Raw genomic sequence first — 26,035 nt, forward strand, 5'->3', positions numbered from 1 at the left:
ACTGTGGTATGGAAATTTAAATTTTATTTAGGGATGCCTGGGTGGCTCAGCGGTTGAGCACCTGCCTTCGGCCTCGGGCGTGATCCTGCAGTCCTAGGATCGAGTCCCACGTCAGGCTCCCTGCATGGAGCCTGCTTCTCCCTCTGCCTAAGTCTCTGCCTCTCTATCTCTGTGTCTCTCATGAATAAATAAAATCTTTAAAAATAATAATAAATTTTATTTAAATTATTATTACTTTAAAATTATTATTTTAAATTCAATTTTTATTTAATTTTAATTACTTTAAACTTAAATATCTACATGTGGCCAGGAACTACTGTTTTGGACAATACAGACATAATACATTTCCGTCACTGAAAGCTGTATTGGATTGTCTTGCTCTGAAGCATTTTCCTTTGCTAACCAACTGGCATCTGTAATCCTAATATTACTGAAAATGAGAGACTCCACCATAATGGCCTATTAACTTCTACCTTAGAATTCTTGTTGGTGGTTTTCAGATTTTTTTAACTTTCTTAATTTGATTTTGGATCTCATCTATGGTCTACTGAGGTAATAATTATTCTCTGAAAGCAAATCTCATGAGATCAGTGATTCTCCCACAAAATCAAGAAGTTTTAAAGTTCTCATCCTGAAGATTCCACTTTAAAAAATCCTGTTAGGACCAGTGCATGAGTTCAACAAGGTTTCGGGATATAAGTTCAATGCACAAAATGCAATTACATACATATGTACTTGTACTAAACAAAAAAGTCCAAAAATGCAATTAAGAGAACAATTTAATTCAGAATAACGTTAAAAAGAATAAAATACTTAGGGAGAAGTTTAACAGAAGAAGTGAGAAACTTATGCTCTGAAAGTTACAAAACATTATCAAAAGAAGTTAAAGATCTAAATAAATAGAAAACACCTCATGTCCATGGATGGGAGGACTTACTGTTATTGATGATGACAATACTCCTCAAGCTAATCTGTAGATTCAAAGCCATCTCTCTCCAAATCCCAGCTGTCTTTGTAAAAAACAATAAGCTGATCCTAAAATTTATAGGAAATTCCAAGAGACCCACCACAGTCAACAATCCTGGAAAGGAAGAACAAAGTAAAAAGACTCATACCTCCTGATTTCAAAGTTTACTACAAAGCAACAGAAATCAAGACAGTGTGGTATTGGTACAAATATAGACATATGGATCAACAGAATAGAATCAAGAATCCAGAGATAGTCCATGTATCTATGGTCAGCTGATATTAAACAAGGATATCAAGTCCATTCAATGGGGAAAGAACAATCTTTTCAACAAACGGTGTGGGGAGAGCCAAAATGCAAAAGAAGTTGGACTTTTACTTCACACCATATACAAAAATTAAACTGAACTGGATCAAAGACCTACATGTAAGAGCTAAACTATAAAGTTCTTAAAGTAAGTCTTTATGACCTTGGATTTGGCAAAAAATTCTTATTTATGACACCAAAAGTGTGAGCAACAAAAGAAAAAAATAGGTAAGTTGAACTTCATCAAAATTAAAAACTTTTATGCTTCAGACGACACCATCAAGAAATGAAAAGATAATCCCTAGAATGGAAGAAGATATCTGAAAATTATACATCTGATAAGGGAGTTGTATCTAGAATATGTAAATAGCTCATAACTCAATATTAAAAAGGCAAATAGCTCAATTTAAAAATGGGCAAAGATCTGAATAGACATTTCTTTTTTTTTTTAATTTTTTTAAATTTATTTATGATAGTCACAGAGAGAGAGAGAGAGAGAGAGAGAGAGAGAGAGAGGCAGAGACACAGGCAGAGGGAGAAGCAGGCTCCATGCACCGGGAGCCCGACGTGGGATTCGATCCCGGGTCTCCAGGATCGCGCCCTGGGCCAAAGGCAGGCGCCAAACCGCTGCGCCACCCAGGGATCCCTGAATAGACATTTCTTTAAGAAGATCTACAAATTGTTAATAAGCATAAGAAAATATGCTCAACATCATTAGTCATCAGAGAAATGCAAATCATCACCATGAAATCCTGCTTCAGACCGCATAGGCTGACTAGAATTAAAAAGTCAGATAACAACAAGTGCTGGCAAGGATTGGGAAAAACAGAAGCCTTATATACTGCTAGTGGGAATATAAAATGTTTCAGCTGCTTTAGAAAACAGTCTGACAATTCTCCAAGTGATTAAATATAGAGTTACCATATAATCCAGCAATTCCACTCCTAGGTATATATCCAAGAGAAATGAAAAAGTATGTCTGCACAAAAATCTATACACAAATATTTATAGCAGCATTATTTGTAATAGCCAAAAGGTAGATGAAAGTCAATGAACAAATGGATAAACAAAATGTGGTGTATTCATAAATGGAATTTTATTTGGCCATAAAAAAATGAAGCATTGCTACATGCTACAGCATGGATAAACCTTGAAAACATTAGGCCTATGTGCAAGCAACCAGTCACAGAAGACCATGTAGCGTATGATCTTATCCATTTGGAAATCCAGAATAGAAAAATAGAGACAGTAGAGTAGTGAGTGGTTGCTTAGGGCTGGGGTGGAAAGTGGGATGGAGATAAGGGATAAGAGGTGATGGCTAAAGAGTATAAACATTTTTTTTCCTTAAATTCAGATATAACTGACATAAAATATCTTCTTAGTTTCAAGTGGACATCACGGTATTCAATGCTTTTATATATTCTGAAATGATCCCCATAATAAAGTCTAGTTATCATATGTCATCGTACAAAGATTACAGTATTATTGACTATATCTTCCCCATGTTGTACATCAGATCCCCATAACTTGTTTATTTTATAGTTGGAAGTTTGTACTTCTTAATCTCCTTCACCTATTTCACCCCCCCCCCACCCCCCCCCCGCCCAACCCATCCGCCTCTGGTCACGTAACAGTTTGGTTTCTGTATCTAGGAGTCTGTTTTTTTGGTATTACTGGTTTGTTTTGTTTTGTTTTTTATTTAGTTGTTTTTAACAGCACACACAAACAGGGGTGGGGGCAGGGCAGAGGGAGAGGGAGAGAATCTTAAGCAGGTTCTACACTCAGCACTGAGCCCAATGTGACATTGATCTCATGATCAAGATTATGACCTGAGCTGAAACCAAGAGGCAGACCCTTAACTGACTGAACCACTCAGAAGCCCCTGACTTGTTTTTTAGATTCCACATATAAGTGAAATCATATAGTATTTATCTTTCTCTATCTGACTTATTTCACTTAGCATAAAACCCTCTAGGTCCAAATATGTTGTCACAAATGGCAAGATTTCATTCTTTTTTATGGCTGATTAATATTATATGTAAGTAAAAATAAATAAACAAATAAACAAACGAATAAATATAAACACACACACAGACCACATCATCTTTATCCACATGTCTATCAATGGACGTTTAGCTTGCTTCCATGAATAATTCTGCAATGAACATGGGGTCCATTTGTCTTGTCAAATTGGTGTTTTTGTTTTCCTCAGATAAATACCCAGAAGTGGGACTGCTGGATGATCTGATAGCTCTATTTTTAATTTTTTTGAGGAATCTCCATACTGTTTTCCACAGTGGCTGTAACAATTTACATTCCCACTAACAGTGCACAAGGGCTCCCTTTTCTCCACATCCTCACCAACACTTGTTATTTTTTTGTTTTTTTTGATAACAGCTGATCTGACAGGTGTGAGGTGATAGATATCTTATTGTGGTTTTGATTTTGATTTGTATTTCTCAGATAATCAGTGATGCTGAGCATCTTTTCTTCTGGCTGTTGGCCATCTGTATGTCTTCTTTGGGAAAAAAATGTCTGTTTCAGTGCTCGGCCCATTTTTTAATTAGGTTGTTTGTTTTTTCGATATTACATTATATACATTCATTATATATTTTGAGTATTAACCACTTATCAGGTGTGTGCCTTCTCCCATTCAGTAGGTTGCCTTTTTGTTTTATCAAAGCTTTCCTTTGCTGTGCAAAAGTTTTTTAGCTTGATGTGGTCTCATTTGTTTATTTTAGCTTTTGTTGCCCTTGCCTGAAAAGACACAAAACAGTGTTACTAAGATGTCAAAGAGCTTATTTACTTGTGTTTGCTTCTAGGGGTTTTATGGATTTAATTTTTTTAAAGAGATTTTATTTATTTATTCATGAGAATACACAGAGAGAGAGAGAGAGAGAGAGGCAGAGACACAGGCAGAGGGAGAAGCAGGCTCCATGCAGGGAGTCTGACTTGGGACTCGATCCTGGGTCTCCAAGATCATGCCCTGGGCTGAAGGTGGTGCTAAACCGCTGAGCCACCTGGGCTGCCCTGGATTTAATTTTTACATTCAAGTCTTTAATCACTTTGAATTTATTTTTGTAAATGGTGTAAGATGGTGGCCCAGTTTTATTCTTTTGCATCTAAGTGCTTAGTTTTCCCAGCAGCATTTTTCTAGTTCCTTTAGGTATAAAGTTAGATTGTTTATTTGAGATTTTTCTTGTTTCTTTAGGTAGACATGTATGGCTATGGACTTTCCTCTTAGAAATGCTTTGGCCAGGGGCATCTGGCTGGAACACTCAGTTAAATGTCCGACTCTTGGTTTTGGCTCAGGTCATGATGATGGGGACATGGGTTTGGGCCTCCTGTTGGGCTCCATGCTGAGACTCTTTCTTTCTCCCTTTGCCCCCTTACCCAGGATAAATAAAACAAATCTTAATGCTTTGGCTGTTTCCCATAGATTTTGGAAAATTGTTTTTCTATTTTCATTTGTCTTGAGATTTCTTTTACTTTCTTCTTTGATTTCTTTATTGACCCATTGATGTTTACTGGCATCTCGTTTTGTCTCCATGTGCTCATGTTTTTTCCATTTATCTCCTTGGAATTGATTTCTATTTTCATAATTTTGTGGTAAAAAATGAAGCTAAATATGATTGCAATCTTCTTGAATGTATCAAAACTTGTTTTGTGGCCTAATGCGTGATCTGCCCTGGATAATGTTCCGAGCACACTTGAAAAGAATATGTAGTCAGCAGTTTTTGGATGGAATGCTCTGTATGTATCTGTTATGACCATCTGGTCTAATGTGTCATTCAAAACCATTGTTTCCTCATTGATTTTCTGTCTGGATGATCTATCTATAAGTGGGGTATTTAAATCCCCTACTATTATTATATTATTGTCCTCTTCTCCTTTTATGTCTGTTATTATTTTCTTTATTTATTTAGGTACACTTTTGTTGGGTATTTAAATATTCACAAATGTTATCTCTTCTTGGATTGACCCTTTATCATTATATAATGTCTTTTTGTCTTTTGTTAAGTGTTTGTTTTAAAGGCTATTTTGTCTGATATGAGTATTCCTACTCCAGCTTTCTTTTCATTTCTATTTGCATGGAAATCTTTTTCCATACCTCCACTCTCAGGTTGTGTGTGTCTTTAGATGTGAAATGAATCGCCCATAGGCAACATATAAATGGGTCTTTAAAAAAATTTTAAATTTACTTATTCATGAGACACAGAGGGAGAGAGAGAGAGGCAGAGACATAGGCAGAGGGAGAAGCAGGCTCCATGCAGGGAGCCTGACATGGGACTCAATCCCGGTCTCCAGGACCACACCCTGGGCCGAAGGTGGCGCTAAACCGCTGAGCCACCCAGGCTGCCGGGTCTTATTTTTTTTAACCCATTCAGCTGACTTGTATCTTTTGATTGGAGCATTTTGTACATTTACATTTAAAGTGATTATTGATAGGTATGTACTTATTTTTACTTTGTTAAATGTGTTCTGGTTGCCTTGTACAGCTTCTCTGTTCCTTTCTTCTTCTTTCAGTATTGTCCTTTGTGGTTTGATGGTTCTCTCTAGTGTTATATTCGGGTTCCTCTCTATTTTTGTGTACTTTTTGTAAGTTTTGGTTTGTGGTTACCATTAGGTTCATATACTGACCTATATGTACATAACAATCTATTTTAAGCTAATAGTAATGTAAGTTTGAATGCATTCTAAAAGCACTACATTATTACTCCACCCCACCCCACCTTTTGTTTTCTGTCATATTTTACATCTTTTTATGTTATGTATTCCTTAACCACTTATCATAGATAAAGTTAATTTTATTATGTTTGTCTTTTAACCTTCATTACTAGCTGTTTAAGTGACAGATCCACTGTCTTTAGTATATATTTGTCTTTATCGATAACATTTTTTTCTTTCACATATTTTCTTATGTCTAGGTAGGACTTTTTTCCCACTTAAAGAAGATGCTTTAACACTTCTTGCAAGGCCAATTTAGTGATGATGAACTCCTTTAGGTTTTGCTTGTCTGGGGAATTCTTTATCTCGCCTTTAATTCTTAATGATAACTTTGTCAAGTAGAGAATTCTTGGTTGTAAGCTTTTCCCTTTTTTGGCACTTTAAATAAATGTATCTTTGCCACTCTCTTCTGGCCTGCAAAATTTCTACTGAAGTTGGCTAATAGTTTTATGGGATTTCTCTTGTTTGTACTATTTGAAATTCTGTTTGTGACTATGTAAGTTTCTTTCTAATTTTTGCCATGCTAATTATAACATGTCTTGGTGTAGATCTCTTTGGGTTAATCTTGTTTGAGACTCTGATTCCTGGACCTGAATGTCTGTTTTCTTTCCTCATTAGGGAAAATTTCAGCCATTATTTCTTCAAATAATGTTTTCTGCCCCTTTGTCTTTTTCTTCTCCTTCTGGAACCCTTAAATGTTAGTATGTTTGATGTTCCAGGGGCCCCTTAAACCATTCTCACATTTTAAGTTCTTTTTCCTTTTTGAGGTTCTGGTTGGTTGATTTCTACTGTTCTGTCTTCTAGAATGCTGATCCATTCTTTTGTATCATCTAAGCTTCTGTTGATTCCCTCCAGTGTATTTTTCATTTCAGTATTGGATTCTTCAGCACTGATTGACTCTTTCTTATGTTTTATAACCCTTTCTTGAAGTTCTTACTGTGTTTTTCCATTCTTCTCCTAAATTTAGTGAAGTCTTCATAATTGTTATTTTGAATTTTGTCATGTAAATTATTTCCATTTCATTAGAGTTTGTTCCTGGGTTTTATTTTGTTCTTTCATTTGGAGCATATTCTTCTGTCTCCTTCTCCTCCTCCTCCTTCTTCTTCTTTGACTTTCTGTATTTGTTTCTATTAATTAGATGGGACATCTACTTCTCTGGGTCTTAAAGGAGTGCCCTTGTGTAGAGCACCCCTTGTGTAGACTGCATGTGCCTGGCAGCTTTAGCAGGCCATCTGGAGCTAGAGCAAATGTGAGCTAGAGGGTCCCTGGGCATGTTGTGTCAGGGTTGCCTTGGCAGGATAACTGGGGTTGGAGCAGGCACAAGCCAGGGGCTCCCAGGGCCACCTTGGCAATTTGGCTGGAGCTGGTATAAACATGGTCTAGGGAGTCTGGGGTTGCCTGGTGGGATGGTTAGAGCAAGGGCAAGCACAGAACAAGCAGTCCCAGGGCATGCCACACCGGGGCTACGCTGGTAGGATGGCTGGAGCTGGGGCAGGTGTGGGCGATGGAATCCTAGGGCAGGAAATGCCTCACTGGGCCACCTGGGGGGATGGTTAGAAGTGGTGTGACCAGGTAGGACAGCCTTAGCAGGCTGGTGAGAGTGTCTGGACTCTGCTTCCACCTTGTGCTATCAATGTGGAGGGGAAATGTAAAAAATGGTACTCATGGGCACTTCCAACCTTGGAGAGAGTCCCAGCAGTTCCCAACCTATCTGGTTGACACTCTGGGGTTAGTAAATAGATTTCCTTCACTTATACTCTGGTTACTTTTTAGCTGCTGTTTTTCATTGTGCCTGGGGCAGGGGGAGTCTGAGCCTCTGAGCCCCTCATTGATATCCCTCCTTATTGCAGATCACCATGTTGAGGGTGGGCTTTCCTTAGAATGTCTCCCTCTCTCCTACCCTTCTCTATGTAGTTTTGCTCTATTTGTTGTGCAGAAGCGGTTAAATCACTTCTTCTTTAGGAAGAATTGCTCTATATGTGGGTGTACATTCAGTCTTTCCATGGGAGGAGGTGAGTTCAGGGTCTTCCTATGCTGCCATCTTGGATTATGTCCCCCAATGTTTCTTCTTGAGGTGATAAAAGGGTTCTAAAATTGACTGTGATGATGGTTCCCTAATCTATGAACACACTAAAAACCATTGAGTTGTACACTTTAAATGGGTGAATTTTATGGTAGGTGAATTATATCTCAATAAAGATTTTTTTTAAAGAAGCTTTAAAGTATTTTGAAGTGTCCTATTTAAAAATCACAAGATTCGAGAAATTTAAAAAATTGATGTATTTATTTATTTGATAGAGTGTGTATGTATGCACACATGTGTGAGCACAAGTGGGAGTGAGCAGAGAGAGAGGGAAGGGGACAAGCAGACTTTGAGCTGAGTACCACGTGGGGCTCAACCTCACAATCCTGAGGTCCTGACCTGAGCCTAAACCAAGAGTCAGACATTCAGCCGACTGAATCACCCAGGTGCCCCAACAAATTTTTAATTTTCCCTCAAATAGGTCCATTTGATTTGGAAGATGTTTTTCTTCTCAAGATCCACCAAAAGATAGGGGCATAAGTAGGAGTCAGATTACCTGGGTTTATGAGCTTTGAAAGCTTTATAACATTGGACAAGACACTTAACCTTTCTCTAAGCATCTTTTTCTCACTTGTCAGATGGGAACAATAAAGAAAGTATCCACTTTGTGGTGGTGGTGTGAGGCCTGGACAAGCGAGTGGTTGTGTAGCACTCAGGCAATTCCTGCTTCCAGCAGGTGCTCAGTGCATACCAGTCATTATTATCAATAAGTAACTGATGTTAGCATTAATTATGGTAGCAAAGAGAGTAACTTGGTAAAATAGTCTGCAGATTTCAATGAAATAGTTAAATCAGTAAAAAAAAAAAATAAATCGAACTATAATAGTTTTTATTTGGCTTTATCATGGATATAAAAAGCAGTGATTCCTCACATTCTCTATAATAGCTACTACCAAAAACAAACAAACAAAAAACTCCAGAAAATAAGTGACATTGAGGATGTGGAGAAATTGAGACTCTTGCACACTCTTGGTGGGAATGTCAAATGGTGCAACAGCTGTGAAAAACACTATGGCAGTTCCTCAAAATTAAAATAGAACTACCATATGATTCAGCAGTTTCACTTCTGAGTATATACCCCCAAAGAATTGAAAACAAGGTCTCAAACAGATACTTGTACACACCCATGTTAATAAAAGCATTTGGTGGAAGCAAAGTGTTCCCTGACAAATGAAAAGATAAATAAAATGTATAGGCATACAATGGAATCTTATACGGTCTTAAAAAGGACACAAATTCTGATACCTGCTACAACATGGAGGAACTGTGGGGACATCACGCTAGGTGAAATAAACCAGTCATAAATAGATAAATACTGCATGACTCTGCTTATATGAGTGAACTAGAACAGTAATCTTCATGGAGACAAAGTAGACTGGTGGCTGCCAGGGGCTGTGGGAGGGGGAATAGGGAGTCATTTCATGGGTACAGAGTTTTCATTTTGCAAGATAAAAAGAATTCTGAAATTCAGTTGCATGACAATATGAATGTATTCAACACAACTCAACTGCACCCTAAACATAGGTAAGATGATAAATTTTACATTGTGTGTATTTTACCAAGATAATAATAAGAGTAAAAGCAATGGTTGCCTGTGTTATCAACTCAGAGTTTGAGAGGTGATGCAGGGTCATGACGAAGAGCAGGCTTTAGACTCCTGCAGGCCCAGGTCTGGATCCTAGCTCCATTGCATATCGAAGGGGTGACCCTGGGCAAATTCCTCCATTTCTCTAGGATAACAACTATAAGGTTGGGAACGTTCTCTTTATCCAAGTATGAAATGGTAGCTAGAGAAGACTATGCCTATAATACATGTTTGTGATTTTTTTTCTATTAATGCTAATTCAAAAAATATATATTATTAGGTGTACATCTAAGCCCAGTGGCCATACAGCTAGGAATGCCAGATAAGGTACAGGACACCCTATTAAATTTGAATTTAACGTAAACAATGAAAATTTAAAAATAATTTTTTAGTGTGCTCTAAATGTCGCATTATATCCCATGCAGTATTTAGAATATACTTCTCTATTAGATGGCTATTTATTTTTTATCTGAAATTCAAGTTTTTCTAAGTGTCCCTATATTTTATTTGTGACACTGGACAACCCTACATAGGACATTATTGTTTTTAATTCAGATAAGTGACAAGGGTTAGCTGGATGGGGGAAGAAACTGCTTTTCCTCCAAACCAAGCCAATTCATTCTTGTCCTAATTACTGAGTCTGGCTATTTGCAAAAAGGCATGACAGGCAGAGGAGTAAAATGACAACTGGTTCTTATCTACTGATCTTCTATTTTGTCTCCTAATTATAGTTGCTCTGAAACAAACAAACACAAGGGTTAATGGCTCTCCTGTTTTGTTTTCTCTTCTCCATCCTTTTCCAGTAAACATCTGTGAAATACCCTTTCCTCCACATCATACCACCATTCTCCTCAAAAGCAGAGCTTCATCTGTGAAGGAGCTGGTGGTCCTGAATTGCTATAGAGAAGCTGTGCTTTGGTAAAAATTAATACTGGTTAACATGATCAACTAACAAAACCTTCACTCTTACCATCCTGGAGTGTCTATGATGTTATGAGGCCTAAAGTGATTTTAATACTGTGGGCCCTACTTACACTCACCAGATAGTCTCCTGCTGGGGACAGGGCTGTGTCATTAAAATGGAATCTACTGAGAGAGATGGTAGTCACATTCACTGAATAGAGGCACTAAAGCCATGACCAGTATGTTCTGGACCTTATCTCAGCATATCCGCGGACTATATGCTTGTGGCTTTGTTCAGTTTGCTAGGTGGGACCTTTCTGCTCCATGAAAGTTTGTATTTGCATTGACATTGTGTTTGATATTTACAGATGGTGGATGTGCAGGCATTAGAAAGGGCAGCTAGGAGGCACAGATCTGTGTTTCTGTCACCCTTGTCCTGGGACTTGAGTGTGCCTTATAGACTGAATGTTTACATCCTTCAGAAATTCATCTGTTGAAACCTAATCCCCAGTGTGATAGTTTGAGGAAGTGGGGCCTTTCAGAGGTCATGAGTCATGAGGGTGGAGCCCCTCTGCGTGGGATTGATGCCTTTATAATAGAGACCCCAGAGAGTTCCTTTGCCCCATCTACTATGTGGCACAGCAAGAAGACGGCCATCTATGAACCAGAGAGCATACCTCACCAGGTATCAAATCTGCCAATACTGTGATCTTGTACTTCCCACACTCCAGAACTGTGTGAAATAATTATTTGTTGTTTAAGTCCCCCAGGCTATGGTATTTTTGCTATAGCAGCTCAAAGGGGCTAAGAGAGCATGTCACTGAATCTCATAGAGCCTTGGCTGGCACCACTGTACAACTGGAGCTAATGCGTGTCCTTGAGAGCAGAGAAGGACCCACTCACAAAGGAACTCTGAGGACATCGCCAAGACTCGGTGTATGTGGAAAGGGCACTTTTGACAAAAGTCTCTTTCCATTCTCTGCACTCTAGACCCCCTCAAGGTTGAGGGGGTCGGGTTGGGTGGCCAATCTTCCTGTGCTCCACCCTCAACTCTCTGCTCATTGGCCCCACCCCTTGCCTTCCTGAGCCATCACCAAGCTACCGTTAGTGCTGGAAACTTCTTGACCATGGCCATCTTGGAGAAACTCAGCCATGTAGAGGCCCTATGGGGGCCATCATGGACGCTGAAGTGTTAAGAAGCTGCCCACTCCCTTTTGAGGAACACAACACACCTGGGGTTTTAATGAATATTTGGTCATTAAAATTACACATGTAAAAGCCCAGTTTCCCAAAGCCTTCACGTTTATGTTACAATTCTTTATAAATTTAGTACATTTTATATAAAATAAGAGGAAACAACTTTGATTAGTTTTCGATCGACTCAACTTGAAAGGACTAAATACCCCTTGAGCCATTAGTGTCATTTACATGAATTATTCGTTTCTCTTAAATTGCAGGGATAAATTTAGCACATTTAATTTTCTTCCTAAGCGACCTCAAACGCTTGATCCAGCAAGCTAATGATTCTGGCACACAAAATCTTCCAATGGATGATCTTAAAGTTTTGAAAATCTAGTACATTGGAAGTCATAAATATTGCAACTCTTTTAGTTCTCTCAGACATTCAAACAGTGTTTACCAACTTAGGAGAATTATCGTGTAACATTCAACTTCTGATTGTAAAGTCTTGAAATTGCATTTTTAAACTCAGTACTCAGGGGAGTGTGGTGACTGGCATTATGTGGGCCTGGGAGGTCTAGGACCAAAAGTGCCTGGGGTTAATAGAGATAATGACTTCAGAGGAGCTAGTATGTGTTCTGGGCGGGGATCCAGGCTGTGGAGAGGAAGGTGGATTCAAGCAGGTGCTGGCGTTGCAAGCAAAAGGCCCAAGTAGAGGTTCAAGCACCAGAGTGTGTAGGGAAAGAGAAGAGAAAAGGCGAGACAGAGCCTAGGACTTCGGGGGCCTGGTAGAAGCTGATGATCGACCCAGAGAAGAATTCAGGAGAATAAGTCAGCAGTCTCAGCAGTCGGGGGCTCTGGGTCCTGTGCTCTTAACTTTTGGAGCCAAAAGGAGACCCTTCAGGAGTCATGGGCTCACTCTGTGCTGTGTGAATGTGATAAATCTTTAACTTTTAGAGTTAAGTCTCCCAACCTGTCAGATCATGAAGGCATCATGATAAAAATGATAAATCACAATCATGATAAATAATAATTTCTGATGTAAGTGGAGAAACCAAAAAAAAAATTTCTAATGAATGTCCAATTTCTAAATAAATAGGCTTTTTAAAAATGGAAATTGACCAAGAAGAAGTAGGCTGTGATACAGGAGCAGAAACTAGGGAAGGGTTTCCTACAATCAAGAGGGATTGAGTGTCCTCTAAGACTATTGGGGGTGGTGAGGAAGAGGCTGGGGAGACAGGTAGCCCTGGAGGGAGCACCAGGTCACAGGGTGGCCACAGCTACGTGTGGCAAGTCTGAATGGAGGTGTGCTTTAAGTGTAAAATGCACACTGTGTGGAAGGCCTTATGGAAGAGACGATGTCAAAGATTTAATTAATACTTTAAAAATTTTGATTACATCAACTCTATAGATATTGAATCTATAATCTAGAAATTCTAATATACTGAATAATAATATTGAGTTAAATAAAATGTATTAAAATTAACAAAATAATATTTATTTATTTATTCATTTATTTAAAGAGAGGGAGTGCACGAACAGAGGGAAAGGGGTAGGGGCAGAGGGAGGGGGAGAGAGGGACTCTCAAGCAGGTTTCACATTCAGCACAGAGCCTGATGCGGGGCTCTATCTCACAACTCTGAGATCATGACCTGAGCTAAAATCAAGAGTTGGACACTTAAATGACAGAGCCACCCAGGTGCCCCAACATACTAATCTTTAAATGTGGCCATTAGAAGGTATTCAGTTGTTTATGTGAATTATTTTTCTGTTTGGCAGTGCTGGGTTAGAGTCCTGAGCTGGATGAGAAAGGATCAGTGAAGTATATCCCTACAATCGATTTTTTTTTTTGACACTGTGGTGTCTAATCCTCGGTTGAACTTGTTTAAATTGTTGGGTTCCCCCTTTCCTCCTTCCAGGTCTTTACAAGGTCTGCTGCATACTTAACTTTCTCTATGTGAGGTTTTTTTCTGTGAGTAGAAATTGTGTTGCACATGTGGGTCACTGGAAGAGGGCAGACACAGTTCTAGGGGAAGAGGTTATCACGACAACAATAAGCCTGCTCCACCAGGAATATATAGACACTATGGGAGGGGTTTTGATTTCTACAAGGTGTGGCTTCAGGGCTCTGAGTCTCAGTCATGTCAGGTCTCATGAAGTAGCAGTGTCCCTAGGGCCACTGGGGTTACATCAATTTGTAGGGATTGCGAGTTTATAGGTAGAAAGCCTAGATGTCCAACGCTTAAATGTGATCAGTGATGACAGGGTGCAAATCCCCATGATAAGCAGGAGGAATTGACTGCCCACTGCTTTAACTATCTGGCTTCTTTCCAGAATGTTTCAAGTAAGCGAGGTGGATGAGCTTGGAGGAGAACCTAGTGATCAGGTGCAGACACAAACATGCGTTGAATGGCAGCAGACCCTTTTTGTTAGACCTCTGTGTGGCCGAGTCTAGCCAGTGTTCTCACACTCCTCCTGGGACTGCTCTCTTATTCACAGCCCAGGTTTACTGAGGACAGAACATTCCTGCTGCTGAGCCTCCTGGGTTTGACTACCCACGCCTCCTGTGACCTGGTCCCCATCCAGCCACCCCTTGTAAATCTTCACAGCAGCCCTCTTGGAACCAGTTTCTGGGAGAAAAGACTCTAGTATTTTGTTAAAGACTCTCTCTGTCATCAGAGGCTCCCTTCCTGTTCCCACCTTCTGGCCTTGAGGAAGTGAGAGAAAAGATTCCATGGAGCTCACATCTCAACACCGGAGACAGCAGAGTTGTCAATGACCTCCCCATCTGACACCTAAGAAAGTCAAGGTCCACAATCCCCAAACTGAAATCCTTTGTGTCAGATGGGATTTTGAATTCAGGCTTTTTCAGATTTTAAGAAGGTAATATGGTACATAAAACATGGAACACATAAAACATATATGAAGCATATAACATTCCACCGAGTTCTGGGGAAGCACCCATAAACAAAGGCATTATTGTTTCTGTAGCAAAGCAAGAGAAGATTCACACTAAGAAAAATAGTCTTCAAATAGCCTCATCTCCATTCAGGACAAGTTTTGATGACAGGTGAGTTTGCTCTTTACTTACTAAAGACAAACAAACAAACTTCTGGTTTTCAGAGCTTTCTGAATTCTGTAACCACAATGCGCAAGTATGGACCTAGACTCTCAGTGGGCACCTGTGCTGTGCTCGCTGGTGTGGGCTTCACTGCCACCGTCAGGGCCCCAGGAGACCTTGCTAGCCCTAGAAAACCTGGGGCAACTTTGGCATATTTAGGGGTTAATTCACCATTTGTGATTACCCAAAGTCTGAGAATTCCCTGAATGTGAGTTCCCCAAACAGCCTATTTCTGTTCCCATTGCTTTTTGGGGAGCCATAATGAGGGATGGCAGGGGAAATTTTTTTTCTGCATTATTCAATTCTGAAGCCTCACTGAGAATCAAAGACAGGTATTTTGTTTTTTGCCATTTTTCTACTTCATGTCTAGTGTATAATTTTATTTTTAATCAACAAGCATTTTCATTGCATGTATATATCAGGTACTGCTGTAAGATAGGGACTATTAGGAGCTTTGTTTTACAGGTAGGATGAGGCCCAGGAGGATCAAAGAACGTGGTCAAGGTCACACAGCTAGCAAAATGGCAGAGGAAGAATTAAAACCCACAAGTCTAACTTCAAAGTCTATGCTCTTAACCACTATACCACACCCCTTATGAAACATTGGGTTTATGGGAGGTTAAAACACATAGTACACACAAGAAGAAAAGCACTTAATTTTTTTTAACAAGAAATAAATGTGATTTACTTCTTCCAGGGAGTTAAGCCATGCCCTGAAAGCATTAACTTTCCATCTGTGGTCACTTATCTCTCACCCAAAGTAAGATTCAGTATGGTATTTTTTTTTTTTTGGAAGAATTGGCAGTTAAATATGGAGCTTGTTGCCCCAACAATTATATATTTTAATAGAAGAATTTAAAATTAAGTAATGTTTGTAAGTGTAAATTGAATTTCTAGAGCTTAGGAATAATTTACATTATAAAGAACTTCCTAACTCTCTTCTGTGCATGAATAGGCTTAAAATATGATGATGACTATTATTGTTCATGATACTATAGTTATGACTTTGAACATGCAAAGTGCTTTAAAAATCACAAATTATTAATGAGAATATTGCTCTTGAAGATTTTTATGGTTCATAAGGAATATAATTATTCTATAGAAAGAAATGTGTTTCATACATTGTCATAATTTGGGGTGAATAAACAAAGCTAGCATAGGGCCACATCATTAGGCATTTAAGGAAGGTTACCCTTCACTGAATAGATTCAGAATTCAAGGATCAAAAATATCCTGCCAATGTTTTGGAAGATGAGGCTCAAATACACTTTGATTAGAAATCTATACCCAGCAAATCCATCTGTTTCTATACATTTGTACTCACTTTACCTTCATTTCTTAAGTAGGAGATTTCACTTGGCAAAATCCCCATATTGCCTCCAGTAGACCAAGAAGAAAAGTGATATGGATACACTGGAGGTCCCTGGGTTCCCCCCAAGAAGCCAGGCATGAGGAAGCCCACCATCTGGGGAAGAGTTGGTGTGGCTGGGGTTGACTGAAAGGAAAGAACACAGGGGAAAAGCTGATTTTTTTTTCCACTGGGAAATTTATTTGCACTGGGTGAGTTGATTATTAATCCATAAAGTTCCTTCCATATCTACCGAGGCAGTGATTTCTCGTCTCCTCTAAAAGTCCTAAGCAAAACAAACATTTATTAATGGTATGAGGCAGGATAAGTTATGCTGTAGTGCAGTAATGTCTCGGTAACTTCATACGACAAAGGGCTATTTCTCACTTAAGAAGTCCACTGTGGGCTGGGTGATTTCCCGGGCGTCTGTCCACCAAGCTGTAACTCAACAATCCAGGCCAATCTTGCAGGTCTGCCACACTGCCGTGAGCCCTCCTTAACTGTCCAGGCAAATGAAGGGAAGACACAGCTGGAAGGTTGAGCATTGCCCCTTCTGAGTTTCGACCTGTAAGATTCACCGGTTCATAGCCCGACGGACAGAACTAGTTTCATGGCTCCACCCAAGGGAATGTGGCCAGTAACCTGGTTTCTGTTGCACTGTTTGAAATGAGAATCATCATCCCAAACTGAGTATCAGTGACAATTATAGACATCTCAGCCTCCTTCTCTTAAGGGAAAATCAGGGAGCTGTATTTGTTGTGTGGAGTATTTGCTGACATGATGACAATGGGGAATGATGATGATGACGTGGGATAATGATGGAGGAGGATGATGATGATGATGATGGGGTATGATGGGGATGACAATGATGACGAAGGTATGAATGAAGGCTCCCAGAAGGCAGGGACAGTGTTTATGTATCTTGGTATCCCTCACCTGGGCATGTACATGCGTCGGGAAGAGGATTCAACAAAGCCTTATGGGGGAAAGAAATGAAGGAATGAGGCACTCTGTATTCATAACTTCCCGAGGCATTTCTTATTGCCATTCTTTTCCCGCAGACCCCAGTTATATCACATCCAAAAGGCATTCTACAAGCCTGAAATAGCTTCCTGCTTGCCATCATTCATCTTGATGAGAACTGGAAACCATGGTCTTGCTGCTCTGGTAGCAGTTAGAAAACAATAGGAAGCAAGTAAATTGCCTTTCAGATGTAGACCATGTTTGCCCCTTACCTAAATCTCTTTCCAAGGAAGCATATTAGCCTTCAGATACATTTTGCATGTTAGACCCCTTGGCCATGTCTTTATCCAAACCAATCCTTACACCGTTCTCTCAATATGAAACGCTCCCACCACTATCAGCATTCCTGCTCGTGGTTATTTTTCTCATCACAGTAATGGGCCCGTATTAACCACATGTTGTCTCTCATCTAGTTTCCTGTGCGGTCGATGACACTCCCCTTGTGAGGCAGTTTGGCCCTGCAGCCACTGCCCAGATAATGGCCCGTCTTGATGTTTTGGCTTTGGCCTTCTTAGAACCCACTCATGAATGACCAAATGGCCCTTGGCTGGACTCCTAAAAATAACCTGTTTTGCCTGTTGCCTTGACATCTGACTGCAAAGTTGGTGATATGTATTATTAAGTAAATGGGAATTTAAAAAAATTTTGCTGTGGCTTATGTGCTGTTGATCTCATGCTGTGGTTTGAAACAATGTCAGGATTGCTACAGACTCTTTTGAGTTTATGGATGAATGTAGGTACGCCTGAGTACAGGGTTCTTCTACTTCTTGGAGTGAAATCTTTTATGCAGGCTTTGGTTTTCTCCTCTAGGCCTGGTGTCATGCAACAAAACTCTGTATGTACACGGTCATATTTTCATCTGTGTGCAGGCTGCCCCCTTGGGGTTTGAATATTAGCATTTACTGATTTTTCCTGCCATATACATTTAAGTGCAAAGAGTTTCATTTAGATGCAGAAAGGCCTGGAGGTTTGAGGGGGCGTAAGTTTTCAATAACGAGCTTAGTATGTACAAAAAGGTAATGGGCAGTTTTATATGGACTATTTATAAACTATCGAAGGGGAAAAAAGCACACTTCATTCTTGTTATGAGGATAAGGCACACTGGATGAGAAGACTGTGTTCATTCAAGTTTAACTGCTCTCTATCAAAAGGCTTGGAACGGGTGGAAATCAGTATATCAAAAAGACAGCAGGCCAACTAAAAACACCATACAATATTAATCCCAAGTAGTCCTATTTATCTTCCTCTCTGCAATTTATTAAAGCCCTGGCAATACTAAGAGAAGCCTGAAAAACGAGGAAGGGAATGATCCCACTTTTTAGTTATTTGATAGTCTCATAATTGTAATCCAATACTTTGACTTTGGCCTCTTGTTCGAACATGTCTTTGGTTGTAGACCAGGTTGTTCTTAACTGGCTATAATCTACTTTCTGGATTTTCTAATTGAAAAAAATAAAAAAACATACACACACATTAATCGCACGTCCTCGTGCTCTAGCCTCTTATTTACTAAGAAATGAATTAATTCTTTTAATGGTATTAAATGAGTGTCCAGACTGTCGGTTATGGTTTTCTAATTGCTAACAGTCCACCTGCACTTTTTCAAACTTTCTTTTTTTCTAGTGCTCATATGTTCACAGGAACGCAGTCCAAATGGTTAGGGGTTATAGCTAAGATGCAAGTGTTTGACACAGGGGTGTATTATAAAAATGCCCAGACTATACCCTGCCTCCTAGAGGTGAGGACAGAGACTGCAGGGATCATGCAATCATTTTTGAGCAAGAACATGATCCTGTCCTTTTATACCTAGCTGGTGGCCAAAAGCTATGACAAGTGCATTCAAAACCCCAGCTAATGCTGTGTTTCATTCACCTGCAGAGGTGAGGCATTTCTCAATCTTTGACAAGTAATGGATTCAACAGGAAGGCTTTTCAGACACAATTCCTGGATTCCATGGCCAGACCTTCCCCTTGGAGACAAGGCTTCAGTAAGGCTCAAGTGGGATCCTGGCAACAGTAGTTTGTGAAAAATGATTCTAATGAGCACTTAAAGTTGTTGAAGTTGCAACCAATGCCTGTGGTCAGACCCCCAAGCCTGAATACATGGAGAAAGATTCAAGGGAATCAGGGGATTAGCCCAGCTCTGGTTCTTTCCCAAAATGCACTGGGATCCTGGAAAATTCCTGATAGTTCTCCCAAACTTCAGAGCCATAGAGAGCTGAAAAATCTCTCCTTTTCTAGGCCACAAAATTCTGGCAGGTGGTTGGTGATTTCTTTGTAATAGATAAGAATGGAATGGTTACTTTATACAGATTGGGAACCTTACCTTCTTTCAAAAACTATTTGAGTGCTGCACTGTGTGCCAGACTTGTTAGATGTGTAACAAGTAATCCTAACATGTGGCACAAGTAATCTTAAACCCAATCATTCTAAATTGGGGCTTCCTTAAGACATACAAAAATCAATTAGGGGCACCTGGGTGGCTCAGTGATTGAGCGTCTGCCTTTGGCTCAGGTTGTAATCCTGAGGCCCTAGAATCGAGTCCTGCATCAGGATCCCTACGGGAGCCTACTTCTCCCTCTGCCTATGTCTCTGCTTCTTTCTCTGTGTCTCTTATGAATAAATAAATAAAATCTTAAAAAACAAAACAAAACACCAATTAGAAGCCTTTCCATTTTCAACTTAAAACTCATCTTGGTTTTATAAATGTATTTTTTATAATTTCCTCTTTCTCCTATGTGAACATCAATACTTCAGATTTCTTTTATTAATACAGTAATTTTTTAATGCACTCTTACATTTCAACTGAACAACCCAAGATATTAAAGCTTGCTTTGAATTTCACATGAGAAATTGACAAATACTCTAAAATGTACCTTCTGCCTATCAGATGCCTCAAATCTCTGGAAGACAGCTAAACTTCAAAACCAAACCATGAAAGGAAATAATAGCTAATAGTAGCAACATCTTCTGGACAGCTCTGAAAATGGAGGTTGCAAACTTTTTATTCAAATGAAGGAAGGATTCTCAGGATAAAAGGTGATGGGCAATATCGTGTCCTATTTGCAGGCTACAAACTAGGAATTCAGTTTGAAATGGAATCTCGGACTTGAGTACTCTTGACTCTATTATTCTTTATCTCAATCATGTTTCCTCAAATGGATTGTCTTTGATAGTTGCCTAGAATTCAAGGGAAATAGTGGTTAAATAAAACCATCATGATTGATTTTCTAGGGAAAAATAGGGTTTTATCTATCTATCTATCTATCTATCTACCCACCCACCCGTTTATCTGTCCTCTATCTCTGTCATTTCTTGCTTTCTCTTATCCTTCCCCCATCTGTTTTTGGAGGGTCTAAAACTTAAAAATATCCTAAATGACCTTATATCTCACAAGTGTCAGCACATAATCACAAAGCCTATTAAATATTCAACAGAAGTATAAGGAAAAACATGGAAAAATCTCTATCTGCCTTGGTGACCCATTGTTACCCTGTCTGGTATATTCCAAGGCCACCACTTAAACACATTTTAAACTGTTTTTCTCAGCAATATGTAGACTTATGGAAACTTTTCTTAATGTCATCCATATATGCTAAAGAGTTACCTCTCATCATGGAAAAAGCACATGGACAAGGAGAAAGAACAATAGTGGGAACGAAAAGAAAAGTAGTTGGCCAAAAAAGGGAGGGAATATCGCCGTTTATGACAACATGGATGGACCTCAAGGACATCATGCTAAGTGAAAAAAGTCAGACAGAGAAAGACAAATAGTATATGATTTCACTTACACAAGGAAGCTAAAAAATAAAACAAAACCTCAAAACTAAAACAACAGAATGGTGGTTGCCAGAGATAATGGGTGGAGGGTGGGAGAAACAGGTAAAGGGAGTCAAAAGGTAAAGGGAAAACAAAAATGAAAACATCATGTTGCCTACCTTAAATATATATAGTTTTTATTTGTCAAGTAGACCTCTACAAACTAGAAAAAAAAAAAACAAACTAAAACAAAAGTCTTCATGTTGGAGGAATATTCTGTTTTACCTATAAGAAAAAAACTAGCTATGAAAGTATTTCGGAGTTTCATTAAAGAGTACTGATAAAAAATGTAAAGTATATTGAACTAAGTATATTATAGGAAAAGTTTATGCATAGTGCTTAGAGCAGTTAGACTCAGTCCTTTTTAACCATAACCAGTCTATAAGGTTTTGCTATAAATATCATGCAAAATAATTTAAGGGTGTTCAGTATCTAAATACATATACATAATATGTTACGAGAAGGAACAAGGGTAGTTGGCCAGAGCTTGAGATTGAAGTCACACTCTTTAGGGAACCCATCTTCCATGATCAGAAACATTGAGAGTCTTAGATGTTTCCCTACAAAATGACCTAAAAAGAATTATTTTGCCACACGATGAGCTGTCTCCTTGAGCATGTGGTGCTTGTTGAATTTGGCCTTTGGAACAGGAGGTAGAAACAGGGATACTAGAAACTCTACTTTCTGTTTATTTCTTTGGGAAAGGAGAACTAATGCTCCTATTCCTTCTCTTCTTCCTGAAACACAGGGAAACTGCGCTTCCCAGGCTCTCTAGCAATTGTTCTGGGGCCACGTGGCCAAGTTCTGTCTGCTAGAATGTGGTCAGAAGTGTCAAAAGTCACTCTAGGCTCGGACCATTAAATATCTCCCATGGATGATCCTACGCACGCTCTCTTTTGTTGAGGCATGGGCGGCCCAAGTCTCTGATGGCTGAGATAGAAAACCTTGATCTTGGAATAGCTGCAAGGAACAGAGGCCTTCACGTTCTTCCGCTGTCTCAAGCAGTCCACATCAGACTGTTATATCAGAAAGACACTTTTCATGAAGCCACTGGAGGAGAGGGTGGTTGTTCTAACAGCTAGCATTATTTCCCCTACCTAATATTTTTTTACATATACTAAATATGCAAGTATATTAGAATCTAATATTTAAAGATAGCCTTTGTCATGTTGGCATATTTATAAGATACTGTATTTCATTTAAAGGTGTAAACTTCAGTGGTAACATAAACCGTACTGTTCACTGTGCTTTAGGGAAAGGCATAGATAAAGCATGAGTTAGGATTTGGTTCAGCTATACGTGAAGAAACTCTAAATGACCAGGCTCTAAACAAGATAGACAGGATTTTTCTCTTATAGAAACAAAATCTAGAAGCAGTCGAGAAGCAGGCTGGGCTGGTATGTTCACTTTAGGAACTCATTAAATTCAGAAGCTTCTTCTACGTCACCTCTCCAGCCTCTCTACAGTGTGGCTCTCATTCTCATGGTCCATGATGACAGCCCAAGCTCCAGCCATCACATCCATATCCCAGGGAGTAGAAAAGGACAAAGGGGAAAGGGATCACAGGGCATTTTAACAGTTTTTTTTAAAGGGAGGCTTCCTATAAAGTGCCATAGAACGTTTCTACTTATATTTCATTGTCCAAAGCTTATCATCTAAGTATACCTATCTGCAAAGGAAGCCAGGAAAGGTAGTTTTTAATTGTAGCAGCAATGTACCTAGTGAAAATGGAGTGTTTTACTGCTGACAAAGAAAGGGATAGACTTCCAGGAGCCTCTACTACATTTGGTGAGAATGAACTTCTTACTGTGAGGGGATCATTTTGGACATACATCTGTGTATATACATATAAATTTTTGTTTATATTAGATATATGTAGTACATATAGCTTCTCATTTCCATCCTCATCTCAGCCCATCAGAATTCCTCTAGAGTCAATGAATGAAGTATTGTCCAGTGTTTGGGGCATAAACAGAAGGATGGCAGATGACAAGAGATGGGTAAAGATACTTTCCGTGTTGTATATCAGGATGCACAAAAGAATTAGTTACAGGGTCTACAATTGTTTCAGTGTAAGGAGGACGAACATTGTGATTGTGGTATAGCTAGTGTAAGGAGGATGAACATTGTGATTGTGGATTTATGGATAGCTAGTCTCTATTCTGAGTCTGTTTGTGTGCAGTTGTGTGAGTGAATGGTAAGAACTCACTGTACTCCATTTCTACAAGGTGCACCATCGTGTAGCATCATGGAGAAACTGATAGAACAAATAAATATTAGAGAACTGTCTTTCAATTAGGTATGCGGTAGACCCCTTTCTTTATCCTGTTTCCTTCAGGTGTACCATATTTTCCAGGAGTATAACACATACACTGGTCCCCCTTTACTTCCTATGATGTCAGTAATGCCCTCCTCCTGTGTAATAGAGTATTTTTGGCCTTAAAATTGTATCTATCCTTCTCCCTCATTCTTTATCCACTCATGTAAATTCTAACACTGTATTTGCCCATGTGGCCCCCAAAGACACAGAGGAAATGTTTCATAGATTCAGAGATTTGGGGTTTTGAGTGCCTTTGGACATTAGGTGTTGGCAAAGTCCAAGAAACAAGGCCTTAATGAACTACCTGCCAGCTTTCCAAAGGACTATGCTTTCCAAAGGGCTACTCTTGGATTCCCCACTAATTCTGTAAGGAAGGTACATGCTCGCCCTGTCATCTGTCTTTATAGAGGTAGTGCTTGAGGTCCTGATACACTAAGGTAACTCGGGTCCAATCACAGAGCTAGTGGCAGCCTGAGGCCCCCTGCAAACTGCCTGCCACCAAACCCCACGCCTAACACCACTACATGCCACTGTCTCCACCATGACTCACCACCAGATCCTTGATCCCCTCGCGCTGGTGTCAGTGAAGTGCCCTCTTGGAGCACTGCCTGATGTGGGGCAATCCCTCTCTGGGAAAGCCTACCGTCTAACTGGGAAATAACAAAGTGCTATGAAATGACTGGAATGCCAAATATCCTGTCCAGGGGTGCCTGGGCGGCTCAGTCGTTGAGCGTCTGCCTTCAGCTCAGGGCGTGTTCCAGGGGTCCTGGGATCGCGTCCTGCATGGGGCTCCCTGCATGGAGCCTGCTTCTCCCTTTGCCTCTGTCTCTGCCTCTCTCTGTCTCTCATGAAAAACAAAACAAGAAAAAAAATGAACCCCAATATCCTGTCCACCAGAAGACCCTGGTCTCAAGGCCTGAAACGGCTCAGGGACTGTGCTTGACTCTGTGGCCGCTAACATCCTTTCATGGGCCATCTTGCCTTCCGAGGACAAGAAGCACCCATTGGAGGCACAGATTTGGTGGAGACTTTTCATCAGGCAGTTCCATCTTGCCATGAATCAACCACTAACCATTTTCACGTGCTCACTTATTTACTGCCCCCTCCTCCTCCCAAAACATTTATTTGCAATCACGTTCATGTATTCTGGGCACTGCGAGTCAGTTCAGTTAACAAGGAAGAAGGAAACCGATAAAGATATTGTTAATGGATCTCTTTGTGCATAAAAAGAGCTCGAATCTTCCCTCCCACATGCTGTCCTGAATTCCCCTTTTCCTCCTTCTCAAAGTTTTACTTTTTCTCAAATGTCTGTGTATGCCATATGACAGTGATTTTCTCTGGTAATTGCTTTATTCTTTGCTAAGAACCTTTACAATGGTGAACTCCTACAATACTTATGTGTAAATTAGGGCTGTTCCAAGGCAAAAACTGAACCTTTGAATATAAACCTGCGCCATATCTCCCTCGCTGTGAATGTGAGTAGAATTTCTGACTGGTGCAAACCCCCCGCCAAATCCCCTCCTTTAAAAAAAAAAAAAATCACTCCTTTTTTTTTTGCATCTATGGTTTCATGCCTTTGGGTTTACAACACAGGATCTCAGAGAGGACAGATCATAAATTCATTTCAAAATAATCGGCTTACTAAGGAAGAGTATATTTCATTCTTTTGTACACAAAAGTTGGGTGGAATTCTATATAAATGCAATTCTAAAATCCAAGCGTTCTCTGGCTAACAAGGCTCATGAGCAGGCTGGCTGTGGTGCAGGGGGTGGCTGTGTCCCCAGTAGCAGGGCCCAACATAAGAAAAAGCCACACACCTTATCTGAGGGGCCCCCAAAGACAGGATCGTGCTAGCATAGCTTTATTTTGCTCACTTGCAATAGCAACAACAAAATGATGCCGCAGACGCAAACTGCCATGTCCCACCCACACCATCTGTCCTGCGCTGTGCACCCACAGCCCCCTCATTCTACAAATTAATCTTTCACACATTTTTTAACAAAAAAAGTGTTAATGTTATAAAAGAAAAAAAAACAAGGAAAACAGAAAGGGCTGTGTAGAAAATAAATTAAATTTAAATTTGATGGCAGTTATGACTTTTTTTATTGACTATAAGAGCAAACAGTCACATCAAATTGGTGCCACTGGCATATCATTAAAACTACAGGGCACCCTTAATGATCTCTGACAATGATTGCGTGTGTGTTTTTTTTTAAATATAGCATGCACATTTTGTCCAATTTGGGCTCTTTTTTCCTGTTGCTTTTGTCTTCTTTCTGAGTGGATATTATTCATGAACTGAGCCTTTATTATCTATTTGGCCATCTGCATAGCATTGGCCATAGTCCCCTGTATTGTAATTTTGAGTGAAAAGGACTATAGGAGATCACAATACTAATACTACTACTACGAATAATATGCTTTAAGAACCCAAAAGTAAAAAAATCAAAAACAAAAACCCAATTATTTGTGATGGAGGTAAGGTTTGAAGACACATATAGCAAGGAGGTGGGGGCACACAGAAATCACTCCATTTGCTCATTTAGGATCATAGAATCTGGATATTCACTCTGACCAAACTGGCACCTACTTGCCTTGGTAACAGGCAGTTTAGAAAGTGATGCTCCTTCGAGGCAGAATGTCTTTGAAAGGGA

The 26,035-nt window shown here is 39.7% G+C and overlaps 1 long non-coding RNA gene across 5 annotated transcripts in view; it reads left to right on the top strand.

Moving 5' to 3' along the window:
- LOC111096696 overlaps positions 1-26,035 on the top strand; it is a 49,879-nt gene that overhangs the window by 15,158 nt on the left and 8,686 nt on the right. Inside the window, exons 4-5 of one of the 5 annotated variants that reach the window (XR_005362224.1) lie at positions 10,473-10,587; positions 11,406-11,820. The exons of 3 other annotated variants lie outside the window; for them this stretch is intronic. This is a non-coding gene — a long non-coding RNA (uncharacterized LOC111096696). Of the gene's footprint in view, positions 1-10,472; positions 11,821-26,035 lie in introns of those variants that run through there. One more of the 5 variants, XR_005362222.1, reaches the window with a different exon arrangement.

Source organism: Canis lupus, chromosome 7 (assembly GCF_011100685.1).
Source record: "Canis lupus familiaris isolate Mischka breed German Shepherd chromosome 7, alternate assembly UU_Cfam_GSD_1.0, whole genome shotgun sequence".
NCBI classification, from domain to species: Eukaryota; Metazoa; Chordata; class Mammalia; order Carnivora; family Canidae; genus Canis; species Canis lupus.